At 41.1% G+C, this 13,595-nt stretch overlaps 1 long non-coding RNA gene and 1 other non-coding gene across 2 annotated transcripts in view; one reads left to right on the forward strand and one right to left on the reverse strand.

The window, feature by feature from the left end:
• The window catches only part of LOC110742846, a 75,564-nt gene that overhangs the window by 13,479 nt on the left and 48,490 nt on the right, over nucleotides 1–13,595 (forward strand). The gene's annotated exons all lie outside the window — the stretch shown is intronic.
• On the reverse strand, nucleotides 7,725–7,830 carry LOC116274810. The gene has a single exon (XR_004183584.1). It is a non-coding gene; the product is annotated as a small nucleolar RNA U13 (small nucleolar RNA).

The following is a 13,595-nucleotide window of genomic DNA, read 5'->3' on the forward strand; positions in this document are numbered from 1 at the left end:
CTTTTATCTTTCGCTGGCATTATCTCCAATACATCTTTTGCATTTCTAACACCTTCTTGGCATCTGTTTCCAAGAGGACCAATTGACAACCTCACTTAGAAGTCACAACACACGGACTTAGAACCAGCCTTTTAGAATCTGATCTGCTTATAAATAGAGGAGCTTCTGTACTTAGGTCATCCTGAAATCTAATTTTCTTCCTGTTAACTATATATTCTTGATTAGTGCTGTCCAATCCGCATATAATGGGAGCCACATATGTAATTCTAAATTTTCTAGTAGCTACATTAAAAAAAAGAAATAGGTGAAACTAAATATAATAATACATTTTATTTAACCTCATGTATCAAAAATGTTATTTTTACATGTAATCAATATAAATATTATTAATAAAGTATTTTATATACTTTTTTTTTTTTAATACTAAGACTGAACTCTAGTGGTTACACTTACAGCACATCTCAGTTTTGCTAGCCACAATTCAAATGTGTAATCTTCTGCCATTTCACTGTGTGCCCACATGACCTCTTCCTTGTGCATTCCCTGGAGAGATAAGAGAGCAAACTCTGATTTTCCTTATTAGGATGATAATCCTATTGGGTTAGAACCCCACTCTGTGACCTCATTTAATCTTAATTACCTCCATAGAGGCCCTATCTCCAGATACAATCATGTTGGGCCTTCACTATATGACTTTTGAGGGGGTACAATTCAATCCATAGGAGAGGGTGTCTTTCTATCCCTCAGTGCCTTCTATGGCACCTGTGCTCCCTGTTCGTAGTGTAGAGGAGCAAACATGAGTTTAGGAATCCACCAGAACTGGGTGTCTGTTATTTACCAACTGTGTGACCTTGGAGAAGTTGCCTGACCTCTCTTAGATCTCTCACCTGTAAAATGGAGATAATGCTGCCTTTTTACAGTGCTGTGAGACTTGTATGAAGCAGTACATGTGGAGGCCTAAGGCCCTGGATCGGCCAGGTGGTAGATGCTCAAGAATGGACAATTTTATTGATATGCACTTTGCCTGCTGATTTGTAATTTTATTATTGATTTCATAGTTCACACTTAAAACTGCAGAGTCACAATCTACCAGCAAAAAGGAAGTAACTGTAGGGTTCAATGCAAAAAAGAATAAATCTGCTTTGCTTTCCTATGTGATTTCACAGTATATACTGTAATCAATGGGGGCTGGGATGCCTACATGCACAACGCACAGAAGTATGGCTTCTGTAAACTTTTTTTGTTCAAATTCTAATCTTCAGCTGTTCAATATTTTGTGATCACCATTCTTGTTAGCTGAGGTATCCATCTAATATTTATTAGCTCTTTTATGTAAACATTGGAAAATAATACAATGTAATGCACTGCTAATAGAAAACAGCAGGGGGACAGAGAGGAGTCCTTTTAATTTTTATTACCAGTCTACCTCCATTAAAATCCCCAGTTGAGATTAAGGCTATCTTGGAGAAACACAGAGAGGAAACCTGAACTAGTAACATGAATATTTTATGTAGTAGATCTTCAACCAGGGGCTTTCTGTTCTTTGAAGATTCTGTGGGTATATCTTTCTTGACTGCAATCACACATTTGCAGAATTCAAAATAAAACATACAGTGTATATCAATTGCAGCATTACATCAGTCTCCGTCTTTTTAAAAATTGAGTTGTATGGTTTTGGTGTTGAGTTAAAAAAAATAGATACTGTGCTTGAATAGAAGCATCTGTAAACTCTTAAGCATCTCCTGTGTAAGTGGAATTAGGTATTTTTTCTAGTTCAAAGTACCCTCTGAAAGAGCTTCGATTTGGTTTCTGTTTTTTTCTTTTCAACTAAACACATGTTGGTGGGGTGGCAACACATGTTGGTGGTAACATGTGGGTGGGGTCGGGGGAGTGGAAGGCAATTATTTCCCTGATGGATGGGGCAGTCTTGAATGAAAACAGCCATCATTATTGTTTGTGGGATTCTATTCAATTTGTTTCAGAGATTAGTGAGGAAAGGTAACAATAGGGACCCTCGAATTAAAAAAGAATCTTTAAGGGTAGATACCCATGAGAACCCCAGCATGGCAGAACTGGAGTGGAGCCCAAGGATCATCAGTCCAGCTGCTCTTTCAGGAATAAGGAAGTGAAGTAACTTGACCAAAGTCTAACATAGCTTGTTGCAGAGCTAGTGTTAGAATCCACCACTCCTGGCTCTGATTTTTCCATGAAACATAATTTTTGTCCCTGGAAACCTCTCTTTTCTTTTTAAATTGATTTTAAACAAACTAGTTAAAATCTCCCCTGGAAACTTCTAGTTTCCCTGTGTTGTGTAAAGGAAGATTGTAGCTGTTATGTACTGAATGTCTGAGTTTCCTCAAATTCATATGTTGGAGCTCCAACCCCCAATGTGATGGCATTTGGCCATGGGGCCTTTGGAATGTAATTAAGTTTAGATGAGATCATGAGGGTGGGGCCCCTATAATGGGATTAGTGTCCTGATAAGAAGAAAACGAGAAGCCAGAGCTCTGTCTCTGTCCATATGCCAGGATACAGCAAGAAAGAAGGCAGCTATCTGTAAACCAGGAAGCATTCCCTCACTGGGGAACTGAATTGGCTGGTACTTTGATTTTGTATTTCTCAGCCTCCAGAGCTGTGAGAAATAAATCTCTGTGGTATTTTGTTATTGCAGCCTAAGTAGACTAAGATAGAAGCCAATCAACTAAAGATGTACCAGAAATAAAGATACTGATTTTTAAAAGTAAAAACATAGTTAAACCAGATCTGATTTCTCCTTTTTAGAAAAGCATGACTTTTATGAAATGTTGAAATCAACCAATCATTCATTCATTCAAAATTTTTCTTTGAGCACTGTATGCCAAGCTTGGAATGTAGAATGCGGGGCCCTGACTCTGGAGTCTAGTGGAAGAGGTCTATCTGTAAATACGTAATTACTCCTGGAAGGCAGGGCTCATGTCTCTCTTTTTTTCTCACCATTTAATCCACATTCTCTAATGGGGACAGAGGGCATTCAATTACAGTTGACCCTTGAACAACATGGATTTCAACAGTGTGGGTCCACTTCTATGTGGATTTTTTTCAACCAAATGCAGATGGAAGACAGTATTCATGGAATTAAAAAAAAGTAGATACTATACTTGAATATAAGCATCCATAAACTCTTCATCTCAAAACCCAAGAATATGGATGGCTTCTTTTTTCTTTTTATTTACTTTATTTAACTTTTAAGTTCAGGAGTACAAGTGCAGGTTTGTTTCATAGGTAAACTTGTGTCATGGGTTTTTTTGAGGGGTAGAGATTATTTCATCACCCAGGTATTAAGCCTAGTACCCATTAGTTATTTTTCCTGATCTTCTCCCTCCTCCCAACCTCCACTCTCTGAAAGACCCCAGTGTGTGTTGTTCCCCTCTGTGTATCCATGTGTTCTCATCATTTAGCTCCCACTTATAAGTGAGAACATGTGGTATTTGGTTTTCTGTTCCTGTGTTAATTTGCTAAACATAATGGCCTCTAGCTTTATCCATGTCCCTGCAAAGGACACGATCGCGTTCTTTTTTTTTTTTTTTTTGAGATGGAGTCTCGCTCTGTTGCCCAGGCTGGAGTGCAGTGGCATGATCTCGGCTCACTGCAACCTCCACTTCCCTGCCTGAAGCAATTCCCCTGCCTAAGCCTCCCGAGTAGCTGGGATTACAGGCGCATGCCACAATGCCTGGCTAAATTTTTGGATTTTTAGTAGAGATGGAGTTTCACCATGTTGGCCAGACTGGTCTTGAACTCCCAACCTCAGGCAATCCGCCCACCTCGGCCTCCCAAAGTGCTGGGATTACATGTGTGAGCCACCGCACCCTGTAGATCTCATTCTTTTTAATGGCTGCAGGCTGTTTTTTTCTGTACTCGGGCTCTACAGGGCCAACTGTGGGACTTGAGTATGTGAGGATTTTGGTATATGTGGGGTTGGCAGGGGTAGAGGGGCTGGAACCAGTCCTCTATATATGGAGGGATGCTAGTTTTGAATGAATCAATCAGTGGGAAGAATGGATCAAACATAGCTTTAGAGAAGAGGTGATTTTAGGCTGGTTTTATTCATTGAAATACACTTTTTTTTTTTTTAAAGAAGTAAAGATAGGGAGAGGTGTGATACAGAGCTTGAGCAGAAGTTTTCATCTGATGCCATGTCCTTTATTTGACATTGGTTTCATCTTACTACAGCCCAAGATATCCAGTGCCCATATAAGAAGCTACACTTTTGATTGAAATCCCAGGATTATAGAAATGGAACTGGAACCAGCTCTCTGCTCTCAAAATCAAAAGAAACCAATGATACCTTGATCAGGAAGAAGAGAGGAAACCAATTTTTTTAAAAAAAACTGTATTTACATTCATTTAATTTATTATTTTATGTTTATTGACTCATTTAGTACTCACAACTCTGAAAAAATGTTATTGCATTTTAGAGATGAGAAAACTGAGCTTCAGAAAGACCGAACAACTTGTCCAAAGTTGTATAGCTATTCAGGTGGAGCTGGTATTTGAGTCCAGTTGTTTCTGACTCCCTAGGCCAGCAGCCTCTGAAGCGCATGCATTTTCCACCCTGTCCCCATACTGCCAGAGCTCAGTGCCATCCTTAGGCAGTCAGTTCAGTTCCAACGTCTTACTATCTGCCATGTTTTCAGACTGAAACCTGGGCTTTTATGAGCTCAGTGGAAACACAAGAAATATTATATCTAAGTTTTTCTTAATTCACTGGAAATCCGTTTGAGCTGATGCTTCATGTGGTATGTTTGACAGTGTAACTCATCCCAGTTTTGCCTAATAAAGGAGAGGAAGTTTGGAGAATGGTTAGTAGAAAGAAGCAGGGGAGAGGAGGGAGGAAGGCAGGAGAGAGAGAAAGGAAGATAAAAGATATTTGGCAGAGAGTGGCTGGAAGGAAAATGAAGTTTTCCAGGAAGGACGCTACTGATTTTAACTGGGAAATGGCCAGGAGCTAAAGGCCAGTGATGAGCAACAATGGACATGCCAGGCTGATGAGAGTTTAGTGTTGTATTTAAACATAAAACCTATGCAAAGTTGATGCTGCCTATCAGGATACTTACAGCCTCATCTCATGAACCCCTGGAGCACCAGGGCAGAACAGTTGGGAGGAGCTGGACTGGAACAGGGATTTCCTGGGTTGCTGTAGAAGTTCTAAGAGTGTTTTTTTGTTCTTTAAAAAAAAAATTATTTGTATTAAATTAAGGGATACAAGTGCAGTTTTATTACAGGAATATATTGCACAGTCGTGAGGTCTGGGCATTCAGTGTATCCATCACCTGAATCAAATGTACATTTTACCCATGAAGTACTTTCTTATCCCTCACCTCCTCCCTACCTCCCACCCTTCCGAGTCTCAAATGTCTAGCCTGTTCTTTCCTCTATCAGATTCCCACACAATCATCCAATAGCTGAGAAAATCAATTGCTTTGCACTAGTAACTACTTTCAGTGTTTTCTATTTGTAGTATTTTATTTTATTTTATAAGGGCACATTTGACTCTGTTGTATTCTAGAAATCATCATTAATGGTAGAATTTCAGACCCTGTGATAGGCCAGTTTGAATGAACACAGGTACTATTCTAAAATGATACCTCCTCTGTTGTGGGTCCTCCCTGTGCTCTGGAATAGCCCCGTCTTGGGGAAAGTGCTGTGCCGAGGTGTTTTTTCATACTATTGCTTTCCCATAGTGCGTCTGCCATGGGAAAGTGAGCTAGATGGAAGAGAAGCATACAGCAAATAAGAAGAGAAGACAGTGGACTCTTCCTGAGAAGCAGTCATTGCTATGAAGAAAGTCACTTAGAGGGCAAGAAGAGAGGCACAGGCTGCTTGTGAGACCCTCGGGCAGAGTGAGAGCACGAAGATGGTCCCTGTGGACTTCAGGTCACAGGTAGATCTGACAGCTTACGCTCATTTTCTCAGGGTCATGACTGTTGAGAAGGATGGATTTCACCTTCTGTGTAAGAAGCATTCCTAGAAATATGAAAACGTTTGCTTGTAACTGCCACCGAGCAGGGACAGAAGCTGCCACGTGTGGAGGGCTCTTGTCAGTGTCCTGAGCACTCTGCATTTGTGGCATGTCACTTTTCTCAACTGTATAACAGGAGAACTGGATCAGGAGATCCAGTCTAACTCATTTTGACAGACTCTCCAGGGTTTGGGTGGAAAACAGCCTTTGCATTGCTGAGGTTACAGAAGCAAGGATTAATCATACCTCAGAGCTATGCATCTGTTTTGACCAGCAGGACTACTCCCTGATGCAGTGTGTGTGTGTGTGTGTGTGTGTGTGTGTGTGTGTGTGTGTGTAACATTTTCTTTTTCTCTCAACTTTCTTCCTGGAATGTTGCTGATACTTTCTGATCTGATTTTTGTTTTGACTACTGGCTCCCTTTCCCTTTTGCACAGGTGCAAGGCTGAGGTTTTCTTCAACTGACAATTCTTTATCAGTACACGGAATTTTAGAAATGGACTGGGAGATAGGCTATCCCTGATGCACTTTTAGTTTCAGATCATCTTATCTGCATCTAGCCCCTGGCATTTGCTGCTTCCTAGAAACATAAAATTGGTAAATTTGCTGGCTTTTATTTTTATTTTTTTTGCCTTAAATAAAATCCTTTTCCTCTATGATAATCAGCTCCTGGGAAATGGCAACTATGACTACATCCACCAGCCCTTTGATATGGCAGCTATGGAAGAAAGAATGATGTGGCTTGTTTGCCTTACTAATTTTTTCCTCCTCACATAGGTCTATGGGAGCATTTAATGAACCCACATGGATTTGAAAAGGACCTCACAGAAATAGAGTAGAAATCCAAGAGGGTTTGAAACATCAGATTTAGCTTCCCTATCAGCAGGTCTTTAGTTTGAGATGGCTTCTTGAGCCACCTGAGTCAGAGCAGGAGGAGTCTAGCAGAAAGCCCCGGCAGACCTGCCCTGAGAAATGTTCTCTGACAAAGTGGCAGTGGAAGTGCTGCCTCTGATCATCCTCAGGCACATAACAGAAGGCAGAGATTTCACAAGGGGAGGGTGTTTTCCTGTTTGGACCCCTGGCTTGTTGACTTTTGTCATCCTCCTTTGGCCAGTCACACACCCTCGCTCTAACGCTAATCTCACCCTGGGTCTGGTGGGTATAGCAGGGTGGGGCAGCATGTTACCAGCTTTGGCTTTGCATCCAAGCTGGGAGGAGCTGACAGGACCACAGACACAAATGAAAGCTCTTTCTCCACCTCATGGAAGGGCAGAACCCTGCTGCTGGGCACTCTTTTGAGCATGACTGTGTATTGTGAACTCAGAGTTTCACTCGCTGAGGGGTTGCTTGGTTGAGCCATTTGCACTCAGGGTTTGAGGACCTTGCTTCTCTGACATTTCCCAGATGTGGTTTGTGGTCGGATGCCCACGTGGCTTTAGATCAGCATTTTCTAGATACTGTTTCTGAGTCTTTAAATTTCAAAGGACATCAAGATTGGGCTGTGTGACCTTTTCCTTTAAGCTGCCTCACTTTATGCTCACTTTATATCTCTGATTTTTTTTTTCTCTCTTACTCTGCACTGCTTTCTCCCTACCCATCTCCTAATTTGGGTTTCTCTGTTATCTCCTTATGCATGGCACTGCTTCTTTCAGTAGAAATAAATAAATAATGCACAATTTCTGATTTATAAATAATACATTCTCAAACTAAGATAATTTTTTTTTCACTTCAGACATAATTTGCTAAAGTCGAGTCAAACAAGATTTGAGGGAGGCACTTCTCACACATTAGCGTGAAAACCCAATCATCATGCTCTTGAACCACAAAAGGATGGAGATGAAATTTTTTTGAAACATGTAAAAGTAGAAAAAATTTTAAAAATCCATTCTAATATAAAAAATCACCCTCTCCTCTCCTTCCTGAAACTTTTTTATTAGATGTTGACTAGGTGCTGGCATTTCATTTATAAAAATAAGCATGTCAAATGCCCACAGGCAAGGGCAGCTTTATAACCAAGGGAAACAGTGGGTGCAGTGGAAAGAGTGTAGACTGATCTGGGTCTGAAACCCAGCACAGCCACATCCTGGCCATGACTTTGGGCAAGTAATTTATCCTCTGTCGGCCTCAATGAGTAAAGTAGGAGTAGAAAATATGTGTCTTGGGAGTATTAAATGTTAGACTAAAAGCTATGCAAGGGCAGCCTTTCATAGGGAAGATGTTCAATAAATACTTTTGCAATGATAATATAATTTAAAAGTTAGGAAAATAGGCTGTGAGGGAAGTGTAGGCAATGGGAGCAATTAGGGCTGGAGTGAGGGAGGGGTGTGAGGAAGAATCAGCTTGGCAGAGGAATTTCTAGGGCACATCTGATTCTACCCAGGAGGCTCACTTTGCTGCTGCAAAAACCCGGAAGTGTGGAGCCCCCAATGCTGATTCATCTGAGAAATCTTCCGTGACTACCCTGCCCTTGTAGAGCAGGGAATTTTTTTTTTCCCCTCTCTGCTCCTGCAGCACTTTGTGGCTTTTTAATGAATTTATCACATTATAAAATCTTTTAAAAATTGACAGCTGGATTCCTCACATGCCTGTGAATTTCTCCAGGGTAGGGATAACACCACACTCATCTTTGTATCCTCAGATGTGCCCAGCCTGGTTTGTTAGATGTCAGGGTAGATGGATATGTCCATGTATAGTGCACATTATCATCAGTGCAAATAAAGCTTTGCTGACTCAGAATGCTTGGAGGCGTGAGGATTTGTGCGTGGGTTTCTTTTTGCAGGAGTTGTTGGGGAGAGGCTGTGGTGCAGCAGAAAGAAGGACAGACTCTAGAATGGAGAGATGCTATGTTCTGATTAGTTAAATTTTCTCTACATTTAAAGTATACACAAATATCCCTTTTGGTTTCAGCCCCCATTCAATGTTTCTGAAAATCCATAGGGATTCAATACTTCTTAAACTTTTCCACTGCAAAATACCCTAAGGCAAAGGGGAGTGACCACCAGCCTGATTGGGGTTGGGAAGAGTAGGGGATGGGGTCAAAACCTGAAATTGTCTGCAGCACACTCACAATTTTGAAAAGTATTTCATTGTCTGGATGCATGCGGTTTTAATTTTAGCACTTTGGGAGTAGAGGCGGTAGGATTGATTGAGCCCAGAAGTTTGAGACCAGCCTAGGCAACATGGCAAAATCTAGTCTTTACAAAAAAAATTAGCCAGCTGTGTCGACCTGCATGTGTAGTCCCAGATACTCGGGATGCTGAGGCCGGAGCATTCCTTGAGCCCAGGTTGCGGATGCGGAGAACTGTTATTGCGCCACTGCACTCCAGCCTGAGCAAGAGAGCAAGACCCTGTCTCTAAAATAAATAGATAAATAAATAAATAAATAAATAAATAGTGTTACTTAATCTTTAAAATTCATGAACATGTTGCATTAAACACCGTTCATTCCATCATTCCATCATCAATAATGACCCTCTCCTTCCCGAATCTTTTCACTAGCCAGACTAGATGTTGACATTTCATTCATAAAAAATAAGCACGTCGGCCGGGCGCGGTGGCTCACTCCTGTAATCCCAGCACTTTGGGAGGCCGAGGTGGGCGGATCACGAGGTCAGGAGATCCAGACCATCCTGGCTAACACGGTGAAACCCTGTCTCTACTAAAAATACATATATAAAAAAAATTAGCCGGGCGTGGTAGTGGGCGCCTGTAGTCCCAGCTACTGGGGAGGCTGAGGCAGGAGAAGAGCGTGAACCCGGGAGGCGGAGCTTGCAGTGAGCGGAGATCACACCACTGCACTCCAGCCTGGGTGGCAGAGCAAGACTCCGTTTCAAAAAAAAAAAAAAAACCACGTCAGATACCTGCAGGCAGGGGCAGCTTTATGTTCAACTTTGTTTTTATACCATACATATACATAATTTTCCTCTCTAAATCTCTGAAGAAAATTGAGCTTTAGGAAGATGTGCCATATTTATACCTTGACTTGGTTCTCCTCCTGACCTCTTTACTCCACACACCCCCACAACCATGTAGATCTGAGGGAGTGTGGGCCCAGGATTCTCAGGGCGTGGTGTATTTTCCTACCGTAGTAAATGCAGGTACAGGCATACACTGCAGGAGGCTGTTTCAGTCAATAATGGGCCTCACGTACAAAGGTAGTTCCAGAAGATGGTAATCAGGCTGAAAAATTCCTATCGCCTAGTGATGTCATAGCCATTGTATCCTCAAAGCACAATGTATCACTCCTGTGTTTGTGGTGACCCTGGTATTAACAAACCTATTGTGCTACCAGATGTGTGACAGTCTACCACATACAATTATGTACAGTACATGATACTTGATGATGATAAATGACTGTGTTATGGGTTTATGTATTTACTATACCTCTTATTATTTTACTGCGTACACTTTTTCCTTATGAAAACACCCTCGGGCAGGTCCTTTCGAGGTATTCTGGAAGAAGGCATTGTTCTCATAGGAGATGATAGTGCCCTGAGTGTTATTGGCCCTAAGGCTTTCTAGTGGGACAGGATGTGGAGGTGAAAGACACTGGTACTGATGATCTTGACCCTATGGAGGCCTAGGCAAATGTGTGTGTTTGTATCTTAGTTTTTAACAAATAATTTTAAAAATTAAAAAAAAAAAATTAAAAAATAGATAAAGGCTTATAGAATAAGAATATAAAAAAGAAAATAGGCCTGGTGCAGTGGCTCATACCTGTAATCCCAGCACTTTGGGAGGCTTAGCTGGGCAGATTGCTTGAGCCCAGGAGTTCAAGAGCAGTCTGGGCAATGTGACAAAATGCCATCTCTACAGAAAATAGAAAAATTAGCCAGGCATGGTGGTGCACACCTGTGGTCTCAGCTACTTGGGAGAGTGAGGTGGGAGGATCACCTGATCCCAGGAGGTTGAGGCTGCAGTGAGCTGTGATTGCACTACTGCACTCAACCGGAGTAACAGAGTAAGACCCTGTCTCCAAAAAAGAAAATAAAATAAAAAGAAAAGAAAATATTTTTGTGTAACTGTACAATGTGCTTGTGTTTTAAGCTAAATGTTATTACAGATGAATCAAAAACTTAAAAAATTAAAAGTTTATAAAGTCAAAAAAATTACAGTTAGCTAAGGTTAATTTATTATTGAAAAAAGAAAAATATTTTTATAAATTTAATGTAACCTGAGTGTACAGTGTTTATAAAGTCTGGAGTAGGGTTCTACTGTAGTACAGTACTACAGTAATGCCCTATGCCTTCACATTCACTGACTTATCTAGAGCAACTTCCAGTCCTGTAAGCTTCATTCATATTGAGTGCCTTATACAAATGTCTCATTTTGAAATCTTTGATGCCATAATTTCCCTGTATCTTTTCTATGTTTAGCTGTGTTTAGATATACAAATCCTTAACATTGTGTTACAGTTGCCTACAGTATCCAGTACAGTAACATGCTCAACAGGGTTGTAGCCTAGGAACACTAGGCTATACCATATAACCTCAGTGTGTGGTAGGCTCTGCCATCTGTATATGAGCACTCTATAATGTTTGCACAGTGATGAAATTGTCTAGTGATACATTTGATAGAACATATCCCCATCATTAAATGATGCATGACTGTATTTGAAAAGTGAGGATATTATATCTCTAGATGACTAGTTCTCCCTGTTGGAGACTTTTCACATACGAGGCCCAACTACAGAAATGAAACTAATAGGCCTAGATGAATCTTGGGGAAATCTATCTCCTTGCTTTATATTCCTATTGTATGGCTACGGGTTGCATCGGTATTGATTCCATCTTCTTAGAAAGATGTTGCTTTACATGGGCCATAAACCTGCTGACTTGTGATTTTTAATGCTTTTCTTTTTTTCTCTTAAGACATCAAGGAGAGAAATTGGGCCAATTAGAAGTTTTAGGTGGTCAAGGGCAGAGAACTTATGTCATGGGAGCAGATCTTGTCATTGAGAGACCCTTTCTGTCTATCCCAGTTCATACCCTTGGTACCACCAGGAAATAAAGGAGGATAGAAAGGAAACTACTTTGTTGAGGATTGATGCAAGGTATCATAGACCTGGGAAGGAGCCTCGAGTCCTTTGGCTCCCTTTTATCACTTTTATGAGCAGAATGAAATAGACCATATGTATACTTCTCTCCATAAAAGAGGGAAGACTATACGGTGTATGTTACAGCCTCCACTGCATAGAGTATGTGTATGATTATATAGTCCTAGTTCTGGTGTCATTATTTTATCATACTAACCTATAAGAGCTGCTTGTGTCCAGTGAAAGGAAGCACCACATCTTGTTAGGAGCTACATACTAGGGTTGCCTAACTCATGTATATGTAAAACTCTAGCCACATGCATGGGGGTATCAAATAAGCCTACTCTGGAAGTATGCTTAACCATATCCAGAATTGACATTGGATTGTCTAATTTGTATATACATAAAAACTACAGCTAAAACCAATCCTTTGGGGTTGCTTAGTTTACATATACATAAGGTTTACAACGGTATGGTTGGGGTAACAGAAACAGTATATATATACAGAACCAGGACAACCAAGAGGTGTCCATTAATTATAAGATCTCAAATGTTCATACCTTCATGATACTTGCTTCTGCTGCAGGGATGCATTCTTTCCATCCCCTTGCCTGACCTAGGAGGGTGAGCCTCTGGAGAAAGGTTTTTGATATTGCTCTAATGAGAGCCCTCCTACTGAATCCAATCCCCAGTGAGAGCCTAGGCACTTGTGGATTGGTGAGAGCACACACCCGTACCTACAGGGTGATAGTGCACAATCATGGATCCCACCTGTAGGTTATACTGTGGCCTTTTACTCCTACCCCAAAGACATGGTGTATGTATATTAACAGGAAGGTCTAGTTTAGATGTCAGGTAATTTTATATTGGATTATCTTTTGTTGTGTTCAATACTTTTATAATAAACAGAAATAATTTGAAAAGGCTACATCTAGTAGGTTTCTACATCATTGCATCAAAACCAGTGGAAGAGATGAAGGAGGGACACTGCAGGTCTTAGATCCCCCTGACTTTGATATGATGTTTCTCAGGTCTCATTCAGAATTTTTTTCTTAATCTAAAAGATTTAGATGAAGTCTTTTCTCTTGCATTTCATGAATTCCTTCCTTCCTTCCTTCCTTCCTTTCTTCCTTCCTTCCCCCCCTTCCTCCTTCCCTCCTTCCCTCCTTCCTTCTTTCCCTTCCTTCCCTTCCTTCCCTTCCTTCCCTACCTTCCCTACTGTCCCTTCCTTCCCTTCCTTCCTTCCTTCCTAGACAGAGTCTTGCTCTGTCACCCAGGCTGGAGTGCAGTGGTGTGACTCTTGGCTCACTGCACTGTCTGCCTCCTAGGTTCAAATGATTCTCCTGCCTCAGCCTCCCAAGTAGCTGGGACTACAGGCGGGTACCAACACACCCAGCTACATTTTTTGTATTTTTGGCAGACATGAGGTTTCACCGTGTTGGCCAGGCTGGTCTCGAATTCCTAACCTCAAGTGATCCACCTGCCTTGGCCTCCCAAAGTGCTGGGATTACAGGTGTGAGCCACTGCACTGAGTGTTTTTCTAGTGCTCTTCTTTCTTTTCTT

Source organism: Papio anubis, chromosome 4, assembly GCF_008728515.1.
Source record: "Papio anubis isolate 15944 chromosome 4, Panubis1.0, whole genome shotgun sequence".
NCBI classification, from domain to species: domain Eukaryota; kingdom Metazoa; phylum Chordata; class Mammalia; order Primates; family Cercopithecidae; genus Papio; species Papio anubis.